General features: G+C 41.4%; 1 protein-coding gene across 1 annotated transcript in view; it reads right to left on the bottom strand.

Annotated features, from left to right (window-relative positions):
- Nucleotides 1-452: 452 nt before the first annotated feature.
- LOC126335907 (uncharacterized) overlaps nt 453-26,648 on the bottom strand; it is a 115,844-nt gene continuing 89,648 nt past the window's right edge. The window contains exon 6 of the mRNA XM_049999380.1: nt 453-585. The gene's annotated coding sequence lies outside the window, so the exon portion shown is untranslated. The remainder of the gene's footprint in view (nt 586-26,648) is intronic.

Here is a 26,648-nt window from a genome sequence, read left to right on the forward strand (position 1 = left end):
TGTTGTACATGCAGCAGTAAAACCACATACCATTGACAGTCAGTTAACAAAACAGATCAAGAATCCCTTGAAAATAAATTAACATGTTGTACCTGAAAAGTCAGAAAAAATTAGAAATAAAAACAAATGAAGAAACAGCAGAAAGGAGTGTTTTCAAAATGACAGCAGAAATAAGTGTTTTCAAAACGTTGGGTTAAAGTTAGTAGTATTTCAGAAGGGGTACGAGAATAGGTGTGCAATTTTCTGAGGAAAGATAAACAGAGATGATTGAAACGTGAGAGACTCTTGGAGGAAAAGGAAACAGGAACCAAGAAGAAAGTAAAATTAGCCCATGATCTCTCGTTGCCCATAACGAAGAAAAAGTACCTCGCTTTCGTCCTTTCACACGCACACTCATACAAATGTATGCACGCACAAATTCATTACGTGTTTTTGTGTTAGACATGTTTATTCTTATTACTATAATGCTTAAACAATTCAGTTTGCATTTGAAACCCCTAACGCAGCATTTTTATGCAATACAACTGTGTCAAAATCTTTGCAGTTTAACATCTTCCTGAGGGGTCTTCATCCGTACCTCCGTACCTGAAAATTAAGATTATCGTATTAAAAATCCAAATGTTTTAAAGGTTGTTTTACTGTAAATACTATATCAGTCTGTTAAATTTAACACTAGAGTAGATATAAATAATTCAAGTTAATGAGAACAAGCTGCTACCCAATCAAATCTCCATCCTCCAATTCGGTTGCGTTTCCACTTCCATTTTCTCCTCGCGTTTCCTCTTTTTGTTTATTACCCATATTATCAGCAGTAGGAAATGGACACATTATTTTTGAATGCCTACGCTTCCTCTATGTTTTGCCAGTACAATGGATGACAAAATTTACTTTCCGTTCAAAAAGTCGGAAGATATGATTGACAATAAGTGGGAGAAAAGAGGTTTGTAATAAACTTTATTGTTCACGCTCTTGACGATATGCAGTTCCAGAAATACCGGTAGACACTAAAATATCGTTTCACTTTCCAGTATCATCTAGCAGTTAACACTATTAGTCATACAATATGAATGAAGCCACCGATATAGCTGTGCACGTTGGCGGGCTGTTCTCGGATTTCTGGGAGGCGCGCCGACTCCCGGAGGAAATCCGCCCGGCGGGATAACGAGGGTCGATCTGACGTTCCGCCTCAGTTACGCGATTTGTAAACATTTATAAAACGTTCGCACACTACCTAGGATAAAGCAGATGGGGTACACAAATTCCGTCCTGGAGAGGAAAGGTGGCAGAGGAGAGGCAACAGAAAGGGCGTTCGGTTAACGTTGATAAATCCAACAATTAACACGTTGATCACATGAAGATACGGGATAAACTATAAAGACCAGAAAAAAGAACAAAAAGGAGACATACAACACGAATGAATTAATATGCAGATGTACATATAAACATACTCCTTATATAATATATAAAAAACATTTTAATAAGAAATTTATGTATAAAAGGTGAATATAGTCTTACAAGAATCGGAATTGGCTAAATATTCCGTTTAATAATTTTGAAATAAGCAAATGTCTTCATTAAGTTCCCAAAGAAAATGTGGAACAGTGGACAACGCAAATGTAAATGTGTAAAAAATAGGCACCGGAATAAGCTACGACAATTATTTCTAAACGGAGACATTGTTCATCAGAAATTCTACATTGTTCATGGCTGGCGTAGCGAATAAATCACCTTGAGTTTTGGTTGTGTAATACTTTAGTTGTATTTCATCGTAGATTACTGGAGGAACGAAGGTTACCTACCAGTTGCAAAACAGTGCTGATTACTCGTATTTTTCGGAAAAAGATGCACGTAATGACAAACTTATCTCGCTGACATTATTCTGTTGTACAATTATTAAACATGTTCATCCTCTCGTATTATTATGTTCAAAATGGATTCTGGAAACAGATTAGTTGGGAAAGTCAGCTCACTCCGTGCATTTGACCTAAAAGTTTCAGAACACCGTCCGGAATGGATGACACCATGTTCATTGCACTTGGATACAGTTTCAGACTATGAACAGAATATGAGCTTACCGAATATCGAACCATATCTGTGATTCAGGATTTCCTTGCAGCCAGAACTTAACACGTTGATGTAAAGGTCATTCCACGCAAGGAACTATTATAAGGCGCTACTGTGCACAGTATTTACGTACGATCTAGCAGATATCGCTGTAGGCTCCACAAGACCATTCTCGTATAGCACTGTCGTCTGTTGGAAGATTGCAACGCGAATAGACTATAGTAAATTGCCTAAAACCAACAGAGGATCAACAATTGGTGGTGGGACTGTCAGTCGAACGTGTACATAAATAAATGTAACATATTACACTACCGTTCGGTTACACTGTTGGCGACAAATCACTGGAAATAGTAAGGACCGTAAAATACAATTACTGAAAAAAGTCACAACACCAAGGAGGAGTTGCGCGATACAAACGAAAAGATGGTAGGCGTGTTTCTATGTATGGATGATGTCTATTCAGATTTCAAGGCAGTCGCATAAGAGTAGAGGCAGTAGCACCACCATGAGGATGCAAAGCAGATTTGCTTTAAATACGTGCTGCAATGGTCGTAAGCGTTAGTTACCTCTGAGACCGGACGTTGGGAGTTGATGTTAGCCAAGAATGCCTTTAAGGCGACAAAGATGCCATTATCAACACATCAGTAAGTTTGAACAAAAGCATGTAATAGCGCTACAAGGAGCTGGATGTTTCTCCTGTGATACTGCAGAAAGACTTTGCAGGAATGTAGCCAATCTACAGCACACAATGGGTGGCAGCGGTGGTCACGGGAATGCACGGTCGTAAGAAGACCGGGCTCCGGATGGTCGCTTGGTACTACTAAGAGGAAAGACCATTGTAGCAGCAGTTGGCACCACAGTGACACAACGAACTGTTGCAAATCGGTTACTTAAAGAACAGCTCTGAGCCAGATGCTCTGCAGCATGCATTCCACTAACACGATGTAGATGTGAACAAAAACCCACAGTCATTTGCGATCATTTGCGACTTTAGTGGTGCCAAGCGAAAGCTCATTAGAGGGCATGGTGGAGGTCTATTTTCTGATGAAAGCTGGTTCTACCTTAGAGCCAGTGATTGCCACATATTGCTTAGAAGAAAGCGAGTTAAAGGCCTGCAATCAACCTGTCTGCATGCTGGACACACTGGTCTTATACCTGCTACACCTGGAGTTGTGGTCTGAGGTGTGACTTCATATGAGAGCAGAAGCATTCTCATGGTTATCCCACGAAACGTGACTGCAAAAACTGTTTGTCAGTCTGGTTGTTCGACCTGTTGTGCTGCCATTTATGAACAGCATTCCAGAGTGTGTTTTCCAACAGTATAATGCTCGCCCAAGTACCGCTGTACAGAATATTGACATTTTGCCTTGGCCTGCTAGATCACCATATCTTTCCCCAATCGCGCACATATGGGACATCATCAGACGACAACTATACCGTCATCCACAAACAGCATTAACAGTCCCTGTCTTGACTGACCAAGTGCAACAGGCATGGAACTTCATCCCACAAATTGGCATAGTGCACCTCCTGTACAAGACAATGCATTCACATTTATATGCTAGCATTCATCATTCTGGCTATTAATGAACAGCTTTTCACATTTGCAGTGGCTGACCTCGCACTTACATTAACCTGTGATCCTGAAATGGTAATCACTTAAATATGAGGTATGTAATTGCCGTTTGGTTATATAAAACAAACATGTACAGATAACAATAAAATATTTATTGTACAAGAATCTACAACTGTTAAACTACTTTTCTACATAGCTTCCGAATTTTTGAAGGCACTTGTCATAGTGTGGCACAAGTTTTTGTATGCCTTCGTCATAGAAGGTTGCCACCTGTGTATTCGACCATGTGGTAACATGTTTTTTCAGCTCGTCATCGTCACTGAAGTGATGATCACCAAGGACAGATTTTAGGTGTAAGAAGAGATGAAAGTCGCAAGGAGCGAGGTCCGCACTGCACGGAGGATGATCGAACGCATCCCGGTGAAATTCCCATAAGAGTTGTTTGGTCACATTCGCCGTGTGAGGTTGGGCATGATTGTGGAAATAAATAACACCTTTTGACAGTAATCCTTGGCGCTTGTTCTGTATTGTGCGGCGCAGTTTCTTAATGGACTCACGGTAATTGTGTGCGTTGATTGTTTGGCCTCATGGTAAGAAATGAATCAGCAAAATGCCTTTTCTGTCCCAAAAAACGGTGCACATGACTTTTCGAGATGTCAAGATTTGCTTAGGCTTAACCTTTGTTGGGAATGAAGTGCGCCTACATTCCATTGATTGCTGTTTTGTTTCAGGGGTGTCGTACGATACCCAAGTTTCATCCTTCGTGACTATCCAAGAAAGAAAACCATCACCTTCTTCATTGTAGCATGGCAAAAAATGAAGTGCACTGCCCATCTGTTGTTTTTGGTATCGTTCAGTGAGAATATTGGGTACCCAATGTAAGCAAAGTTTTCGAAATTTCAATTTTTCAGTAGCAATTTCATGAATTAGTGATTGTGAGATTTGCAGAACTTCCATAGCAAAGACACTAAATGTAAACTTACGGTTGGGCTTAATCTTCTCTTCAACTGTGTGAACCAGTTCATCAGTAACCAACTGACGGGCGACCACTTCGTTCTTCTTTGTCACGTCACGTCCTTCACTGAACAGTCCGACCCATCTTCTAACCATTGAATCACTCATAGCAGTTTAGTCCATAAACCTCACACATTTGCTCATGAATTTCCTTTGGTTTAACTTTCTTGGAATTTAAAAAACGAATCACAGACCTAGTTTCACACGTGGAGGCATTTTCAACTACGGCTGACATTATAAAGAAGCACTACAAAGCACACGTCGGCAGCAGCGACCTGAAAATGGCGTACATGTCTTCTCCTCGAATCAGAGTAACTGCCGCGCATGCTCGGAACTGCGATCGCAGCGCTGCCGCGGAAGGAAATAGAAACGGAACTTACTTTGTGGACGAGCCTCATATGTTACCTAAACAATAGTATTTCTCAAGTTTCATTACTCTGTATTAATTATTTTTGGGTGTTGCCATTTTTTCCGTCAGTGTACCTGGGAGTAGCTGTCTGGTTCTGCATGAAGTGAAATGACTGCATACAACGAAAGGTAGGAAAAGTACACGCCTTGCTAAGATTCAGTAGGGAATAATTCATCCATAAGCGAAATGGCTTACAAAATACTTATAACCCGTTTCTCAAGTACTGTTCATCAGTCTAGAAAACTTACCAAGTTGAAGCTAATAGAAGACATAGAGAAAATCCAGCAAAGAGCGGTTTTTGTCAAGCGATCGGTAAGTTGACAACGCTAGCTATACGAAATCCAGTGGCACACGCTTCAAGAGAGGCGATGTGCATCACAGAGACTGACTGTTCACATTGCGAGAGCGTACGTTTCAACCCGTCTCCCGAAATTTACACGACAAGAAAATAAGAAAAAATAAGAGCTCATATGCAGATATACCAACTATCATTTTTCCGTCATGCCATTCGGAAATGGAACTGGGAAGGAAGAAAGGTAGTCGTACCAACAGTTCCCACTGCCACAGACGTAGGTGGCTTACAACTTACGTAGTATTGACGTAGATGCCGGTTCTCTAGGGTACCTCGTGCAATGAGAACGACCTTTCAAAGCGTAGCGACACAGCTGTTGATGAAAAACAGTTCAAGTTTTATTCAATGGGTCCTGATCTGCTACAAACTCTATTGCAGAACTGTCTAATGATATTTAACTTATAGAATTCTTGCATAAGAGCTACCTTCGAAAACCACATTACAGTGCATGGTCAACAGCAATTCCTGCCAATATAAGCCATTTTCTGTCCTATTCCATTCGCCTACATCGCGAGAGAAAAATTTGTATACAACATTGTGATCACATAACTAATGAGGAGGTATTGAATAGTATTGGGGAGAAGAGGAGTTTGTGGCACAACTTGACTAGAAGAAGGTATCGGTTGGTAGGACATGTTCTGAGGCATCAAGAGATCACCAATTTAGTATTGGAGGGCGGTGTGGAGGGTAAAAATCGTAGAGGAAGACCAAGAGACGAATACACTAAGCAGATTCAGAAGGATGAAGGCTGCAGTAGGTACTGGGAGATGAAGAAGCTTGCACAGGATAGAGTAGCACGGAGAGCTGCATCAAACCAGTCTCAGAACTGAAGAACACAACAACAACAAAAAACATAAAAGTTTTCTTAACATTGTGTTACAATATAATGTAAAAACTGGACTGTAGAAACGAACGTTTCGGGCACGATTACAGTGGTCTACTTCTGGGTCTTCTGCTGATCCATTTACATTATGACGCAGTTTGATACTCAGAACACTTCTATGTATGTTGACTCTGGATGTGGAAGCCTAAGCGATTATAAGATATATGTATGTATGTCTCTGTATGCAGTCTATCCTCTTTTATTCCTCCATGATACCTGTGCGAGATATATGACAGCAGGAGAAAAATTTTCTCACCGTATTTCTATAATACAGGTTTGCTGCAGTTACCCAACTGTATCTTTCTTCCAAGTATTACTATTTAAATTCCCTGAACATCTCTGTTACTCTTTCGTATGGGCTGTACACCGTCGTCTCCTACGCCAACCTCTTCATCTCAGAGTAACAGCTGCACCGAACATTTTCGATTATATGCGGGATACACTGGTGTGCAAAACTTAAGGACGCAACTAACTTTCGCATGGAGTGTTACTGCCAAGCAACAAAGCTCTATGAACAGTGGATCAAACATGAACAACTGCTACAGTATACACTACTAGACATTAAAATTGCTACACAAAAAGAAATGCAGATGATAAACGGGTATTCATTGGACAAATATATTATACTAGAACTGACATATGATTACATTTTCACGCAATTTGGGTGCATAGATCCTGGGAAATCAGTACCCAGAACAACCACCTCTGGTCTTAATAACGGCCTTGATATGCCTGGGCATTGAGTCAAACAGAGCTTCGATGGCGTGTACAGGTACAGCTGCCCATGCACCTTCAACACGATACCACAGTTCTTCAAGAGTAGTGACTGGCGTATTGTGACGAGCCAGTTGTTCGGCCACCATTGACCAGACGTTTTCAATTGGTGAGAGATCTGGCGAATGTGCTGGCCAGGGCAACAGTCGAACATTTTCTGTATCCAGAAAGGCCCGTAAAGGACCTGCAACATGCGGTCATGCGTTATCCTGGTGAAATGTAGAGTTTCGAAGGGATCGAATTAAGGGTAGAGCCACGGTTCGTAACACATCTGAAATGTAACGTCCACTGTTCAAAGTGCCGTCAATGCGAAAAAAAGGCGACCGCGACATGTAACCAATGACACCCCATACCATCACGCCAGGTGATACGCCAGTATGGCGATGACGAATACACGCATCCAATGTGCGTTCACCGCGATGTCGCCAAACACGGATGCGACCATCATGATGCTGTACACAGAATCTGTATTCATCCGAAAAAAATGACGTTTTGCCATTCATGCACCCAGGTTTGTCGTTGAGTACACCATCGCAGGCGCTCCTGTCTGTGATGCAGCGTCAAGGGTAACCGCAGGCATGGTCTTCGAGCTGATAGTCCATGCTGCTGCAAACGTCGAACTGTTTCTGCAGATGGTTGTCGTCTTGCAAACGTCTCCATGTGTTGACTCAGGGATCGAGACGTGGCTGCACCATCCGTTAGAGCCATGCGGATAAGATGCGTGTCATCTCAGCTGCTAGTGATACGAGGCCGTTGGGATTCAGCATGACGTTCCGTATTATCCTCCTGAACCCACCGATTCCATATTTTGCTAACAGTCATTGGATCTCGACCAACGCGAACTGCAATGTCGCGATACGATAAACTGCAATCGCGATAGGCTACAATTCGACCTTTATCAAAGTCTGAAAGGTGATGGTATGCATTTCTCCTCCTTACACGAGGCACCACAACAACGTTTCACCAGGCAACGCCAGTCAACTGCTGTTTGTGTATGAGGAATCGGTTGGAAACTTTCCTCATGTCAGCACGTTGTAGGTGTCGCCACCGGCGCCAACCATGTGTGAATGCTCTGAAAAGCTAATCATTTGCATATCACAGCATCTTCTTCCTGTCGGTTAAATTTCGCGTCTGTAGCACGTCATCTTCGTGGTGTAGCAATTTTAATGGCCAGTAGTGTAGTACAGAAGGTAACTGAAAAAACTACGCAATGAGACGAACAGAAATTGCACTTTAATTCAAAGGCAATAATTACACTGTAATCACCGCGGTTTACGATGTTCCTCTGGACATTACATAAGGCGGGACACGATTCTTAATAGTATGACGGCAGAGCACGCTCTGCAACGTTTTTCCATCCTGGCTATATGGTTGGTAAGCAGCTGTTGTGGTGCAGCACCCATTCCATTCCTCCTCCAGAGCAGATGTCAACTGCTGGATGGTAATCGGTGCATGTGGACGCCCTGCAATATCTCTCCGCAGCGTATCCCACATCTGCTCAAAGGGATTTAAGTTCGGGGAACGGACAGATTAGTCCATTCGGCGAATATTCTCTCTTCCAAAATATCCTCAGCATGCGCAGTTCGATACGGTCGCCATTGCCATTGATGAAAAAGAAACAGGGACGAACGCACCTCTGAAATTCGCAGTGGGATGGAGTACTGTGTCACAGTAACGTTGAGTGGTGATTGTACCGTGTTCAAAGAACATGCAACATGATGCCTCCCCACGCAATGACAGTTCGACCACCAAAATGACCATGTTCCTGAATGTTTTACCTGTTTCCATCTTTCGGCAAACGAGAGTTGTTGTTGTTGTGGTCTTCAGTTCTGAGACTGGTTTCATGCAGCTCTCCATGCTACTCTATCCTATGCAAGCTTCTTCATCTCCCAGTACTTACTGCAACCTACACCCTTCCGAATCTGCTTAGTCTATTCACCTCTTGGTCTCCCTCTACGATTTTTACCCTCCACGCTGCCCTCCAATGCTAAATTTTTGATCCCTCGATGCCTCAGAACATGTCCTACCAACCGGTCTCTTCTTCTTATCAAGTTCTGCCACAAACTCCTTTTCTCCCCAAATCTATTCAGTATCTCCTCATTAGTTATGTGATCTACCCATCTAATCTTCAGCCTTCTTCTGTAGCATCTACCCATTCTGTATTTCTTTTATTTAAAAACAGTAATTACACTGAGCTACTACAATTTATGATGGTCCCCTGGACATTAAAAAAGGCAGCACATGGTTCTTGTTTTGCGTTGCTTTATTACACTAGATACTGATAATCAACAAGGTGTTTGTTCTTAGGTGTAATGATCAGTATCGTTAAGTGGGTATCTAATTATCAGACACAACACGGTTTGATTAAACTTGTTTGGGTGGGATGCGTATGTGCTTTTGTGAAACGTAGTTATAAAAATGCCATTTAAACTAATAGGAAATACCTGATCTACCTTAAACCCAAAGAAGTATTCCGTCTAACAGGTACTTCAGCAGTTCAGTTCTGAAAAGTCATTTGGAAATAAAATACTAACATAAATTCAAGCAATTAACAAAGGAACAGCATCTGCTGTGCCTATAGGCCCACCGTCTTTTGCAAATTCTGTACACGTTCTCGTTCATGGACAGAAAAGGAACTGACTACTTTATAACAATCTGAAAGGAAATTGCTTATTATTTAGTAGCAGAAATGACTGCACTATACAATGGGCCATTATCTACCGTAGAAAGGACCGAATATACAAGACCACTAGGACAACCTGTAGTTGCCATAAAATGCCATTCCGGACATATATTTCTCAAAAAAATTATTTGACATATACGACAAAACTTATGAAATAATCAGAAGTATTTCACGGTTCCCTCAGAGTTGCTGTAACTTCTGATATGTAGACCTGCTTGCATAACTACCCGACTTTCACAGCTACTTGGTGGTCTGCTGAATTCTAGCTGAGATCCGCAGTTCATGCTGTGAAGCCTTGTCTAGGTTCTCACACTGGAGAAAATACAGCAAGTGAACTTGTAGTACCGGCACCGCGGGCCGTAATATACTAACGTTATGCTTAATTGGTAACTTGCATAAACTAGTATGTTACGTGCCCCCCAATAGATTAGGCATAGTAAGGGCATCCTAAGTTGGCCCCCAAAAGTCGGCACCATTCGGAACACTTGGTGCCGGTGTTGTGTGTTTAATATTTCCGCTGCTCTTAGCAGTCCGAAAGTTGCATGGACGATTATGAGTAAGAGTCGATTGTCATTCTCGATTATTTAAGTGCATGGGTTAATCGTATCGCTAATTTGATAATAATTGATTATTCAATTAACTGTTATGTTGCGTCTTTGTTTTTAGTTCTGTTAACCATTCTCCCGCAAAACAAGGTTTATTCTGCCAAACATAAAGCGATTTACAGTTCTCTTTTTGTTACTAACTATGCTTGTTCAGTTTTATGAAACACATAATTACCAATAATTGTTTATTTGTGGCATGTTTTGATTCTTGTAATAATTATCTTATTTCCAGTAAAACAATCGACAAAGTAATTAACATTTCTGTTAACTGTGGTATTTTGAACTTCACACCTTTACCTAATGGGAAATAGGCTCCTGGAGTACTTACTTTATCATCGTTTAGAAATGCATGGATTATTTTCTAGAGATTCATCAGATTTTTTTTCTATTTCCCTTACCTTTCATGGTCTAGAAACACAGCTTATATTTACATAAACCTTTGTGGCCTTTCCCTAAATCTTTGCTTACTACACTCGGATTCTTAGGTGCCATGATTTTAACTTAGCATCTATTACACATAAAAAATTGGATATGGCAATAAGGCTTGGTTATTGATGGAATATTGACTGGCTCATAGATGGGTAGAGGGCAGTGCAACATCATTTATTTCTGAACAGACGCACAAATGACAACTCATCATCTCTCTACTACAGAGCAACTACTGTTAGATCGCAAATGGAAATGGAAAACAGTTATCACGAAAAGTTTTTATATGATTGCTAGGGAACAATCCATTTCATTCTGTAACCGAGCTACAGACGGTAACTCAACACTCAACAGGCTTTAAAACAAAAAAGTAAAAACAAAGTAATTAACGGTAAGGACAATTATGGAAACATAATTGACGCGAAAGAAATATTGAGCCATCGTTATTCAATTACCAGAATAATGGATTAGTCGATTAATTGTAATTAATTGCTCAAAATTATGGGACAGTAACGGCCTGAAGAAGTGTTGTTGTGCTGCTTTTTGAGCGGAGGGTTAACTAATTAATAACGATAATTTTACTTATATTTAAATGCATTATGCAATAAGAGACACGATCACAAAAGCTTACAAAATGTTTTGAATCTCATTTATCTTCTACTCGTTGCATTGTACCTAGCGTCGGTATCCATCCCGATATATTGCGACCGTCAGCGTTATGGACCTTCTTGTCCCGATATATCGACAATATGCAATTTTGTCCCGATTTTGCAAAGTACTGTCACAAACTCAGCTCAAGTACAGAAGTAACGCCATCTGTCAGCGCAACGTTTAAATACAGCCTCAGTTATTTTTGTCAGTTGGTTTATGTTGACAAGGTCATCTCACACATGGCGTTGCATGTTGCGCATCCAGTATCGAAAATGCAAGCGCATTCTAGATCTAGCGCCATCATCCGAGAAAATATCAGGCATCTCCAGTAGTACAAGACTGGAACTATTTAAACAGCACCACGCGGAACAATCGAACAGGTCCCATTTGAATAGTGATATGTTAAGACGATTCTTTTTAAACGTGATACGAAGTGCAAGTTAGTAAGAAGTGTATACTGCCCGGTATATAGGGCGTGAAGTGTATAGTGATGTGTACCTAGATGACTGAAGTGTTATTGTCGACTATTTACCATCTAATAAACATATCATAGCTAACGAAAATACCCAAGAATGGAAAGAGAAAGAGTCACATTTTGGGTGATTACACAAAAGAGTGGTCTTCTATTAAGAAAGGACATACGGATCAGAAAGCATTGTGTGAGATATGTAGCTGTGACTCATGGGTGTAAGGCAGATAAGAGTCAACACATTCCTATGAAGAATAGTACAAATAGATCCACATTAGCACCGATATCCAGATCAAAGCCTATTTTCAGCTTCATGATTAAAGAAGGTGCCCAGGAAGAACTGTTGGTTGCTATTGCAGAACTAACAACAGCTTATAAAGTTGTCAAGCATCATCAATCATTTATTTTTCTTGACTGTACGGTAAAACTGAATGAGCAAAGCAGTCTACACCCATGAACAAAGCTACAGCGATTGTTAAAAATATTCTTGCACCACATTCCATATCTGAATGCATAAAACAATTGCAAGAAAATTTCGTTTCATGGCGTAGGCACTGAAGCATTGAACCACATGGCTGAAAAGATGTTTCCTTTAGTTGTTCTATACTTTACTGAAACTGACTGTGGCGACTATCGACTCTACGAGTGATCTATCTTTGCCGTAGCAGGCTCTCTGACCCATGCGAACCTGTTGTGCGCCGCCCTATTGATTTTCATTCTGTTTTGTGTCGCCGACAGTATATGACGTTGTAAATATTCACGCATAATAAAGTTGTCTTCTTGTATTTTGGTGTGTTATTTAATGATCACCACCGTTCCACATATCAGGAATAACCACATGATCAAACCCAGCAGAAGATGTTAAATTTCATTAGCTGAATAACGAATCATCGGGGACAATTGCAAAGTTTTATCTAGCCATTTTAAGAAAACTGCAAATTTCATTACATAAATTAATCGCTTTTTTTGAGATAGTAAGAGGACTTCATCGACTGGGTCAGCGGAAGGTGTTTCACCAAATGAAAGCAAACTAGGAAAAAATGCTTGAGTTGGATGCCCTGCCCATATTCTCCACAATATTATATCATGCGCTGCAGAAACCTCAACAGTTGACACTGAAATAGTCACTATGAAAATATTTAATTGTTTTTCAAAATACATGGTAAGGACAGGGAAGCAGATACTGCTCATACCATTGACGCCAGTCTCAATCAAAAACAAGATAGCTGTCGTTAATGCCCGCAGCTAAGGAAATTCTTCAGCTTTGGATTCAATTAAAACAATTTTTTGACGCCGAAGACAGGACACCTAAAATAATTTCAGATTTTTTCAGTAGCCCGATTAATGAAATTTACTTCAGGTTTATGTAGTCGGACTTGGCTCTGTCTGACAAAAACATAAAAAGCATGGAGAAGAATAAAGGCTTGATAACTGAAATAACAAATATGTTAATTGACGCTCAAAGATGTCTGAATGAAAGGAAGATTGCCAGTTTTATTGGCATGCAAATGAAGATGAATTTGAAGAAATTAAAGAATGAGAATGCTAATCAAGAAATAGTTTATCTGATTTTGAAATTTGAGGAAGAGACCATGGCTTTCCATACCGTAGCACTTGATTAATTAGAAAAATGGGCTGTATCTTTAAATAAATAACAAGTATGTGTTTGGATGACGCCATCTGAGACCAGAGAATGGGTGATGACTGAAAACACTATTAAATACCTCACTAAAAATGGTGTGAAGATTTTAGGTGATAATTGTTTACGGGAATAGGCCTATATGTATCCGAACAGCTTTTTAGAAACTAAGTGTGACTCAGAAGAATTGAACTTTAAACACTCCATGGAACAAAGGTGGATTTATTTTCTTAAGGAACGCAAAAATCCTGAACGCAAATACCAAGTGCTAAAATTATGCGAGTAATTGGTTCAAATGGCTCTGAGCACTATGGGACTCAACTGCTGTGGTCATTAGTCCCCTAGAACTTAGAACTACTTAAACCTAACTAACCTAAGGACATCACACACATCCACGCCCGAGGCAGGATTCGAACCTGCGACCGTAGCAGTCGCACTGTTCCGGACTGCGCGTCTAGAACCGCGAGACCACCACGGCTATGCGAGTAATTGTTCCTGCACACAGCACCACTGCAGAAAGAATATTTTCGCTGATGTTGGGCAAGTGGACTGATAAGAAAAATCGACTGCTGCCAGGGAATGTGGAATCAATTAATAGTGCCCATTTAAATACAAAATGACTTGCATGGGATTTTACACACATGAAGAAAAGTTTTGCAACACCACTGTTCCCAAAAATCCTGGAGATAGACATTGACTGTGGATATTGCGACACAGACACAGTTGCTTTGACTGTTCAGAGATGTCACTAAACCCGCCCAAATACGTAAACAACCATGTATGAGCAGTGCCTATTAAACGGAGGGGGTACGACAGCCGATCAGTTCCACCAGGAAGCAGGTACGTGGCTCATGTTGTCTGCACTTCAACTGGGCCTAGACAGTCAGGACCGTGCTTCGATCACGTCCGCATTGTTACTTTGTGCCAGGAAGGGCTCTCAACAAGGGCATCTCGCAGTGAACCAAAACGATGTTTTTCGGACTTGGAGGAGACACAGAGAGACAGGAACTGTCAATGACATGCCTCGCTCAGGCTGCCCAAGGGCTACTACTGCAGTGGATGACCAATACCTTCGGATTATGGTTCAGAGGAACCCTGAAAGCAATGCCACCATGTTGAGTAGTGCTTTTCATAAAGCCAAAGGACATCGTGTTATGACTCGAACTGTTGCAAGAGGTTGCAAGAGGCTGCATGCAACTACACTCCTGACATCTGTGGCGAGGTCCATCTTTGTAACCATGACACCATGCAGCGCGATACAGATGGGCCCAGCAACACGCCGAATGAACCACTCAGTATTCGCATCACATTATCTTCACCAACGAGTGTCACATATGCCCTCAACCAGACAATCAACGGAGATGTGTTTGGAGGCAAGGCGGTCAGGCTGAACGCCTTAAACACACTGACCAGCGATTTCAGCAAGGTGGAGGTTCCCTGCTGTTTTGGGATAGCATTCTGTGGCGGCGACTACACCACTGGTGGCCATGGAAGGCGCCATAACAGCTGTAAGATATGTGAATGCCATTCTCCGACCGATAGTGCAACCATATTAGCAGCGTATTGGTGAGGCATTCGTCTTCCTGGACGACAAGTCGCGCCCCCATCGTGCACGTCTTGTGAATGACTTCCTTCAGGATAACGACGTCGCTCAGCTAGAGTGGCCAGCGTGTTCGTCAGACATGAATCCTATCGAACATGCCTGGGATAGTTTGAAAAGGGGTGTTTATGGATGACGTGACCCACCAACCACTCTGAGGGATCTACACTGTATCGCCATTGAGTAGTGGGATAACCTGGACCAACAGTACCTCGATGAACTTGTGGATAGTATCCCACAACGGATACAGGCGTGCATCAATGCAAGAGCACGTGCCACTGGGTAGTAGAGGCACTGCTGTGTACAGAAATCTGGACCACTACCTCTGAAGTTCTCGCTTATGGTGGTACAACATGCAATGTGTGGTTTTCATGAGCAATAAAAAGGGCGGAAATGATGTTTATGTTAATCTCTATTCCAATTTTCTGTACAGGTAACGGAACTCTCGGAACTGAGTGAGGCAAAATTTTGTTTGATGTGTGTATAAATATGTAAAAGGGAAAAAAAGACTTGCTGAAAAAGGTGAAATCTTCCGAAAAAAGTTGTGTCCCAACTACATCCGCTGATATGAGTTCCATCTAAATATGTTCTAAAAAAAAGTAACTATATTAAATGAAATTTTTACTTCATTTCTATACCCCCATCTCAGATAATCCTGATGAGGTCCCACCTAGATATGACAACTGTACTGTACTACAACAGCCCTATTTAAATTTAATGTTCCTTGCTACAAATATGATACGCATTTGGAAACAACTGTAAGGATAAGGTGAATGTACAAATCCATGTTACTTCCATTTGAAACTTATACCATTGCAACTGATCAGTACAATTCACATGCCCATGAGTTGTCAGTACTGGAAGACAACCAATGAAACATTGTCCTCTCACACCCTCTAGCCTCGAAGTAACCAGACACTCACCTCTCTCCCCGAGCAGGAAAATTACACTTTTAATAAGCTTTTAACGTTAGTTGCTAGAAGCATATTATTATGAAATACGGCAGAGAACTATGAGCCACATTAATATTTCACTTGTGCCACATGTGGCCGGCAGACTGCTGTTTGACAGTCACTGTGTTGAGAGTCCCTCTTGGAACAAAACCTAGCCACGTCATTATGTAGTCATGCAAAGTTAATGTGATCATCATCCCACCTAAAAGACATTCCTTGTGTGTTAAAATGACTCTGCACATGCAAAATATATAACAAATCAGCACAAATGTCGTGTTTTCCCAAATATTAAATCATTATGTCATTTATAGTTCATGAACATGATTCATTGGCATGATAAATGTAGGGTTACACATCACTCTTTTGGGACTGATATGTAACACAGAATATTCCACGCATAGACAGCGTCTTAATCTGCTAAATATTCAGTGCTGTAAACAAATGTGTGTAAAGCAAGCCATCCCAGCCTTAAATTTCAGCAAATAATGCCAGCCTGCACACAGCAAGAGTCTCTTCTGCTTGTCTTAAGTGACTGGAACCCATCTTTCCAGCAGTGCCAACTTAAATTCCAAACTTATTCATCCTTAGCCCTTACTTGCTTTTAACCAACACATTGCCTCTATTAAATATTCCTCACAACAGCTGCTGCCTCTGTTTCAAATCCTCCACCTTTCAAGTCTGAGAGCAGCTAGCACACTCAGAGTAATTCTCTTGGAAACCAGCAGCAAACCCTAACAAAATGATTTGCACTACCTGAGGAAGATTGGTGGTCAAATACCTGCAGAACAGTGTCCCTCCCTCCCTCTCTTGCAAGCAACATTCATAACACTGACTGAAGAAAACTCCCTTCCTAGCTAACTAACCCAAACAACCAATGGTGTCATCAAACTTCAATGCCTCACAATCCCAGCCACCATTAAATCTTAACTCTCTCATCTAAATATCTATCTCATACTGAGACAACATTCTTTCGAAATGGCTAAACTTCAGTCCCACAATTGAATTCAATCTACACACAGATATAATCACATTTCTCCACTCAAAGATAACCCATTCACCCTTAACTCAATTGGTAATAGCGCTTCACCAACCAGTTTCAAACCATAACCGACAAATTAAGCTTCAAGATCTGACTATCACAGTTCCAACCCGAACTTCTGAGGTGCCTACCTACTCATGCCCTTCTCCTTCTTCCTCTTTCTCTTCCCTCCCCTTCACAAAACCATCCTCTCCAGATATTCAAGGAATTCGTTCCCATCATGATTTAACTTGGTCACAGTTGATGTTGACCTTCATCTTACTGAAACTCTAGAACAAACTTCAGTCAATGTAAAACGAAACAATAAGCAATAATACCTCCACTTTGGGCAGCAACCAATCCTTCCACACCCCTTCGCCAGCACCTATACATCTGTGGAAGAAGTATGAGCTCCACCACTGAATCCTTCACCACCTATACCAACCACTTCTTTCTTCTCCCACAACTATGTGACACACCTTGCCCCCACAAACAAATTTTCCAGCCAGAATCTCATGTGCCCCCCCCCCCCAAAAAAAAACAAAAGGCTTATTCAAAATGTAGTGGCAATAAGACTAAAAAATAATTCATGCATTGATGTTAACCTTAATCATGTGTACATATTCTATAAACTGACCTTTTCCATACCTTTTTGATAAAGGAATTATTCAAATGAGCTATGGAGAATGCACCTTACTAACCAAAACCTCTGGCAAAAACAGCTCTCACTTGCACAATCCTCAGAAGCAACCCCCATGTCATCCATGACCAACCAGACCTAGAATGCCTTAACAATTACTCTGCCTTTCAGCTCAGTCTTTTAAATGAGATATTCTTTCCCTGATACCCTTCCCACATACCCATCACCAACTTGTATCACTCGCTTAAATTCTGTAACACACTTGTCAAACCATATAATATTAATAGCCCATTAGTCGCAAACAAAAGATTTATATTCATGCAATCCTTCCTGCTGCAAACCTGCATTAGGTTCCCACTAGTACTTACTTCAGGCCCAAAAAACATGTAAATCTCACATGTTCCTTATCAACTTACATGTGTTCCTGCATGGTTTTTATTAGTTACTTGTTTATCTGTTAATCTAACTTTACTTCTTACTCCATCTGTTGTGATGTCCATACCAGAAAAGGCTGTCAATCTCTTAACAGTGTGACCAAATTTGTGAGTACCAGAGAGCTCTGTTGATTTTATTGTTCCTTTCAAGTATGTCCCAAAATACACATTTTGGCAGTCTAATGCACACCATTGTGAAAACCATCAAAATGCAGTGAAAGAAACAAGAAAGAAACTTGGCATGATAGAAACAAAAAAGAAACTTGTCACTAACACTCTTAATCAAGCAAACAATGTTAGCAGGTGAAGAATTTTTTCAACAACTTAAGAAATGGCACGTAATTTATGCCCTTATTTTTCATCCAGTCATTGGCCAAGCTCATACCACATGTTACACCTACGCTGCCGTATTATATCACACCATAGTAAGACAATTACAAATTTATGTTAGCTTATTAGGCAGAGTTGCCGGTGCCAAAAACAAGAGTACCTTTAAAGCCATCAAAACATGAATGTTAAATGCTGATTAATCACACTTCAAAGCATAGCAGACAGATACAGAGGTAGGAATTCAACAGTGAAGGTTGAGCCACACTTATTATAACTTCCTGTAACTCCCTTAGGTTCGGCTCTTTAAGCCCTCTAGCAGCCTGTAAGAGCTGTACACTGTAGGAATCATACCTCCAAATCTCTACTAGATGGAATTTCAATGTGCAATAGAGCAACCAAAAACATTTGCTATTCCACATGGAAAATATTCAAAATGCTCCTCGATAATTCCAAATCTTTTATACATGATCAAAAAATGTATTTTAATCTATCTTTCAAGGCAGGTACCCTCAGAGGCTTTAACTATAAGCTGCATCTGACCTCGCCCTGCTCCCTGTCGGATGTATCACACTTCATCTTTGTCTCCCCTCATTCCCAGAACTGGTGGGTTGCTTGCAGCCTGAGATATTTGCCTCTCCTTTCTGAGCTACTCTCATCTATTCCCTTCCCTTCCTAAAGATGGAATTAATTTTCCTAAAGGAAGGATATTATTTATGTTTCTCTAATTACTGTACCTAGAATTTCGCCTCATGAAAATAAGTACTGTTCAACAATTCTGTCTCCTTCTAATTTTATATTTTTCTCAAGAGAATTTTAATTTTGACGAAAATTAATAGGTTATTCATCCTAGAACATCACACAGAAATCTCTTTAAATGCTTAATATCTTGATAATTGTTTAGTGCTAAGTGTATACATAAAAGTTTTACAAAGACCTCTGGGGATCAATGTTACCACAGAGAGGAGTGTTACTTTTTTTCTGAATATAAATTTTATGCTCTTCAGAAATTGTCTTCTAAGCTTTATATGCCAATTAAGACCATATAAGCATAGTCGTTTCCAGATTTACTTCTGACCTAAAAGCTACTCTGGCAGTGGATACCAAAGTTTTTGTTAATCATACCTTTTATATTCTAGTGGAGATATTTCCACAGCAACTTTCATCCCCTAACAAATATTTCTTAATATCTAACTAAGAAGTGAAATACCAATTTTCATAAATTTAGCTTCAAAAACGCTTTCACAATGAAATATTTTCATAAATATCATCGTCCTCTATTACATTTCCTTAGGGCTGAAACAATTTTTTTTATTACTAACCACTAAGTCAAATACCAAGCATCATAAATAGCCGTAAAAATGCTTTAGTAGTTCTTTAGCAATTTTTTTTTTCAAAAAAATCTTTCACCTGCTATTTTACCCCTTTAGTGGTTGAATTTCCAAAAATAATGTTGAAAGATGTCTTTTTTTTTAATTTTATGGCTGAGAAACCCATTAGCAGTTTTCATAGTTCTAGCTTAAAAATTCCCTTAATAGCAATGTAGTTTGAAAAAGCCTTTCATCCCCTATTTCACCTTCTTAGGAGTGGAGTTTTGGGCAATCCCTTCTTAAATGATGCCTCTCCAAATTTCAAGCTTGTATCTTTAGTGGAATTTCGAAAAATCCCTTCTTAAACGATGCCTACAAGATCAATACCTTCTCCAACTTTCAAGTATACATTCTGTGGTTTGGGCTGGACAACAATGAGTCAGTCATTCAGTCAGTAAGTCATTCAGTTGCAACATTTATTTATTTATTTATTTGTTTATAGGTTACAAAATACACATCCTGTAATGTTTTACTCAATACATTGTATATATATTATGTTATCTTAAATTTACATCTGTGTTCATTCCTTTGACATTTATTATTCTTTATGTAGTATCACATGCAATATTTAAATGTCCTGTAAATGACAAGTCAGCACCATTATTTCATTTACATAAATACAATAGTCTGAAATTTCATGTATGCACATTCCTATTTTATTGAAACAATACTTTTTAATCCTGATTGATGATGTTTAGCTCAAGTAGTACAGTTTTGCAAAATTAATGAATAGAAAGGTCAAGAAAAACACTTAGTCTGATTATTGAAGTTTTAAACATGATCTCTCACTTGGTTCATGGAATAATTAGATGTTGATACCGTACATAGTGTGATTGTAACATTGAAGCTTATGTATATCTACATCTACACTCTGCAAGACCATGTGAAGTGCATGGTAGAGGGTACATCCCACAGCACCAGTTATTAGGGCTTTCCCCTTGTTCTATTGACATATATAATATAGGAAGAATGATTGTCTAAATGCCATAATGCATACTATAATCAATCTAATCTTGTTTACATTTCCTAAAGGAGCAATATGCAATTGTTTGTAGCATATTCCTAGTCATCACTTTAAACTGGTTTTTGAAATTTTGTAAGTAGTTTTTCTCGGGATTGTTTATGTCTGTCTTCAGGCATATGCCAATTCAGTTTCTTCAGCATCTCTATGACGCTCTGTCATGGATCAAACAAATCTGTGACCATGCATGTTGCCCTTCTCTGTATATATTCCATATCCCCTATTAGTCCCCTGTGGTATGAGTCATACACACTTGAGAGCATTCTAGTAGGAGTCACATAAGAGATCTGTAAGCAATCTCTTTTGTAGATTGATCGCATTTCCCCAGTGTTTTACTAAAAAAGGAAAGTCTACTACATGCTTTACTCATGATGGAGCCTGTGAGATCCTTGCATTTCATAGTCCTACAAGTGTTACATCCGGGTATTTGTATGAGCACCCAGATCCCAACTATGACTCACTGATAGTATAGTCATAGGATCCAATGTTTTCTGTTTTTTGTTTTTGTTTTGTGAAGTGCACAATTTTACATTTCTGAGCATTTATAGGAAGTTGCCAATCATTGCAGCACTTTGAAATCTTATCAAGATTGAATGAATATTTATGCAGCTTCTTTAGATTAGATTAAATTAGTTTGTTTTCATTCCATAGACCCAGAAAATGAGATGAGTCTTGTGGGTATGGAACATGTCAGAAAGTATGACATAAAAACATAAAACATTTTAATATAATACTTATTACCCTAATAATTTGTCAGGAGATAGTTGAAAATAAGTTAATACAATGCATTAAACTGGGACAGCTAATATTTACAGAATTAACTTTCAGACAGTACTTAATTTTAGATTACTGCATCATCTGCAAACTGTCTGAGGTTACTATGTTACTATTAGGCTACTATGTAAATGATAGTAATTAAAATAATTAACCATCTTAGAAGCAATTCTTGTAGTAATTGATAAAGAGATTGTTTTATGAAATTTAGATAGAGAAACTTTGAAATTGACAAAACTATTATACCCTGACTATGATGTCTCATGTGAAATTATTTTTTTAATTAATTGTCTTTCTTTGTTGCCAACTCATAACATGTATCCCAATAACACTTGAAAGTTGTTTACATTGTAATGACATTATTTAAGTGTCCAAAGCCTCATCTGCACAAGTCAGTAGGTTAGTTTGGGTCAGATCAGTTTCAGTTTTCAGAATGTCCAGTCAAGATTTTGCTCAGTTCATCACAGTCGTGTATTAAAACAGAAAGAAACTTCCACATGGGAAAAATATATTAAAAATAAAGATTCCAAGACTTACCAAGCGGGAAAGCGCCGGCAGACAGGCACATGAACAAAACACACAAACACACACACAGAATTACAAGCTTTCGCAACTGGCAGTTGCTTCGTCAGGAAGGAAGGAAGGAGAGGGAAAAATGAAAGGGTGTGGGTTTTAAGGGAGAGGGTAAGGAGTCATTCCAATCCCGGGAGCGGAAAGACTTCCCTTAGGGTAAAAAAAGGACAGGTGTACACTCGCACACACACACACACACACATATCCATCCGCACATACACAGACACAAGCAGACATATTTAAAGGCAAAGAGTTAAGGGCAGAGATGTCAGTTGAGGCGGAAGTACAGAGGCAAAGAAGTTGTTGAAAGACAGGTGAGGTATGAGCGGCGGCAACTTGAAATTAGCGTAGGTTGAGGCCTGGCGGATATCGAGAAGAGAGGATATACTGAAGGGCGAGTTCCCATCTCCGGAGTTCGGATAGGTTGGTGTTGGTGGGAAGTATCCAGATAACTCGGACGGTGTAACACTGTGCCAAGATGTGCTGGCCGTGCATCAAGGCATGTTTAGCCACAGGGTGATCCTCATTACCAACAAACACTGTCTGCCTGTGTCCATTCATGCGAATGGACAGTTTGTTGCTGGTCATTCCCACATAGAAAGCATCACAGTGCAGGCAGGTCAGTTGGTAAATCACGTGGGTGCTTTCACATGTGGCTCTCCCTTTGATTGTGTACACCTTCCGGGTTACAGGACTGGAGTAGGTGGTGGTGGGAGGGTGCATAGGACAGGTTTTACACCGGGGGCGGTTGCAAGGGTAGGAGCCAGAGGGTAGGGGAGGTGGTTTGGGGATTTCATAGGGATGAACCAAGAGGTTACGAAGGTTAGGTGGACGGCGGAAAGACACTCTTGGTGGAGTGGGGAGGATTTCATGAAGGATGGATCTCATTTCGGGGCAGGATTTTAGGAAGTCGTATCCCTGCTGGAGAGCCACATTCAAGGTCTGATCCGGTCCTGGGAAGTATTCTGTTACAAGTGGGGCACTTTTGGGGTTCTTCTGTGAGAGGTTCTGGGTTTGAGGGGATGAGGAAGTGGCTCTGGTTATCTGCTTCTGTACCAGGTTGGGAGGGTAGTTGCGGGATGCGAAAGCTGTTTTCAGGTTGTTGGTGTAATGGTCGAGGGATTCAGGACTGGAGCAGATTCGTTTGCCACGAAGGCCTAGGCTGTAGGGAAGGGACCGTTTGATATGGAATGGGTGGCAGCTGTCATAATGGAGGTACTGTTGCTTGTTGGTGGGTTTGATGTGGACGGATGTGTGCAGCTGGCCATTGGACAGATGGAGGTCAACATCTAGGAAAGTGGCATGGGATTTGGAGTAGGACCAAGTGAATCTGATGGAACCAAAGGAGTTGAGGTTGGAGAGGAAATTCTGGAGTTGTTCTTCACTGTGAGTCCAGATCATGAAGATGTCATCAATAAATCTGTACCAAACTTTGGGTTGGCAGGCTTGGGTAACCAAGAAGGCTTCCTCTAAGCGACCCATAAATAGGTTGGCATACGAGGGGGCCATCCTGGTACCCATGGCTGTTCCCTTTGATTGTTGGTATGTCTGGCCTTCAAAAGTGAAGAAGTTGTGGGTCAGGATGAAGCTGGCTAAGGTGACGAGGAAAGAGGTTTTAGGTAGGGTGGCAGGTGATCGGCGTGAAAGGAAGTGCTCCATTGCAGCGAGGCCCTGGACGTGCGGGATATTTGTGTATAGGGAAGTGGCATCAATGGTTACCAGGATGGTTTCTGGGGGTAACAGACTGGGTACGGATTCCAGGCGTTCGAGAAAGTGGTTGGTGTCTTTGATGAAGGATGGGAGACTGCATGTAATGGGTTGAAGGTGTTGATCTACGTAGGCAGAGATGCGTTCGGTGGGGGCTTGGTAACCAGCTACAATGGGGCGGCCAGGATGTTTGGGTTTGTGAATTTTAGGAAGTAGGTAGAAGGTAGGAGTGCGAGGTGACGGTGGGGTGAGGAGTTTGATGGAGTCAGGTGAAAGGTTTTGTAGGGGGCCTAAGGTTCTGAGGATTCCTTGAAGCTCCGCCTGGACATCAGGAATGGGATTACTTCGGCAAACTTTGTATGTAGAGTTGTCTGAAAGCTGACGCAGTCCCTCAGCCACATACTCCCGACGATCAAGTACCACAGTCGTGGAACCCTTGTTAGCCGGAAGAATGATGATGGATCGGTCAGCTTTCAGATCACGGATAGCCTGGGATTCGGCTGTGGTGATGTTGGGAGTAGGATTAAGGTTTTTCAAGAAAGATTGAGAGGCAAGGCTGGAAGTGAGAAATTCCTGGAAGGTTTGGAGAGGGTGATTTTGAGGAAGAGGAGGTGGGTCCCGCTGTGATGGAGGACGGAACTGTTGCAGGCAGGGTTCAATTTGGATAGTGTCTTGGGGAGTTGGATCATTAGGAGTGGGATCAGGATTGTTTTTCTTCGTGGCAAAGTCTGCCTACGTAGATCAACACCTTCAACCCATTACATGCAGTCTCCCATCCTTCATCAAAGACACCAACCACTTTCTCGAACGCCTGGAATCCGTACCCAGTCTGTTACCCCCAGAAACCATCCTGGTAACCATTGATGCCACTTCCCTATACACAAATATCCCGCACGTCCAGGGCCTCGCTGCAATGGAGCACTTCCTTTCACGCCGACCACCTGCCACCCTACCTAAAACCTCTTTCCTCGTCACCTTAGCCAGCTTCATCCTGACCCACAACTTCTTCACTTTTGAAGGCCAGACATACCAACAATCAAAGGGAACAGCCATGGGTACCAGGATGGCCCCCTCGTATGCCAACCTATTTATGGGTCGCTTAGAGGAAGTCTTCTTGGTTACCCAAGCCTGCCAACCCAAAGTTTGGTACAGATTTATTGATGACATCTTCATGATATGGACTCACAGTGAAGAACAACTCCAGAATTTCCTCTCCAACCTCAACTCCTTTGGTTCCATCAGATTCACCTGGTCCTACTCCAAATCCCAAGCCACTTTCCTAGATGTTGACCTCCATCTGTCCAATGGCCAGCTGCACACATCCGTCCACATCAAACCCACCAACAAGCAACAGTACCTCCATTATGACAGCTGCCACCCATTCCATATCAAACGGTCCCTTCCCTACAGCCTAGGCCTTCGTGGCAAACGAATCTGCTCCAGTCCTGAATCCCTCGACCATTACACCAACAACCTGAAAACAGCTTTCGCATCCCGCAACTACCCTCCCAACCTGGTACAGAAGCAGATAACCAGAGCCACTTCCTCATCCCCTCAAACCCAGAACCTCTCACAGAAGAACCCCAAAAGTGCCCCACTTGTAACAGAATACTTCCCAGGACTGGATCAGACCTTGAATGTGGCTCTCCAGCAGGGATACGACTTCCTAAAATCCTGCCCCGAAATGAGATCCATCCTTCATGAAATCCTCCCCACTCCACCAAGAGTGTCTTTCCGCCGTCCACCTAACCTTCGTAACCTCTTGGTTCATCCCTATGAAATCCCCAAACCACCTCCCCTACCCTCTGGCTCCTACCCTTGCAACCGCCCCCGGTGTAAAACCTGTCCTATGCACCCTCCCACCACCACCTACTCCAGTCCTGTAACCCGGAAGGTGTACACAATCAAAGGGAGAGCCACATGTGAAAGCACCCACGTGATTTACCAACTGACCTGCCTGCACTGTGATGCTTTCTATGTGGGAATGACCAGCAACAAACTGTCCATTCGCATGAATGGACACAGGCAGACAGTGTTTGTTGGTAATGAGGATCACCCTGTGGCTAAACATGCCTTGATGCACGGCCAGCACATCTTGGCACAGTGTTACACCGTCCGAGTTATCTGGATACTTCCCACCAACACCAACCTATCCGAACTCCGGAGATGGGAACTCGCCCTTCAGTATATCCTCTCTTCTCGATATCCGCCAGGCCTCAACCTCCGCTAATTTCAAGTTGCCGCCGCTCATACCTCACCTGTCTTTCAACAACTTCTTTGCCTCTGTACTTCCGCCTCGACTGACATCTCTGCCCTTAACTCTTTGCCTTTAAATATGTCTGCTTGTGTCTGTGTATGTGCGGATGGATATGTGTGTGTGTGTGTGTGTGTGAGTGTACACCTGTCCTTTTTTTCCCCTAAGGGAAGTCTTTCCGCTCCCGTGATTGGAATGACTCCTTACCCTCTCCCTTAAAACCCACACCCTTTCATTTTTCCCTCTCCTTCCTTCCTTCCTGACGAAGCAACTGCCAGTTGCGAAAGCTTGTAATTCTGTGTGTGTGTTTGTGTGTTTTGTTCATGTGCCTGTCTGCCGGCGCTTTCCCGCTTGGTAAGTCTTGGAATCTTTATTTTTAATACAGTCGTGTATTAACATTTATTACTGAAAAGTTAGGGAGTCAAAAATAAA

The sequence above is a fragment of the Schistocerca gregaria genome, chromosome 2 (genome assembly GCF_023897955.1).
Source record: "Schistocerca gregaria isolate iqSchGreg1 chromosome 2, iqSchGreg1.2, whole genome shotgun sequence".
Lineage (NCBI taxonomy): Eukaryota > Metazoa > Arthropoda > Insecta > Orthoptera > Acrididae > Schistocerca > Schistocerca gregaria.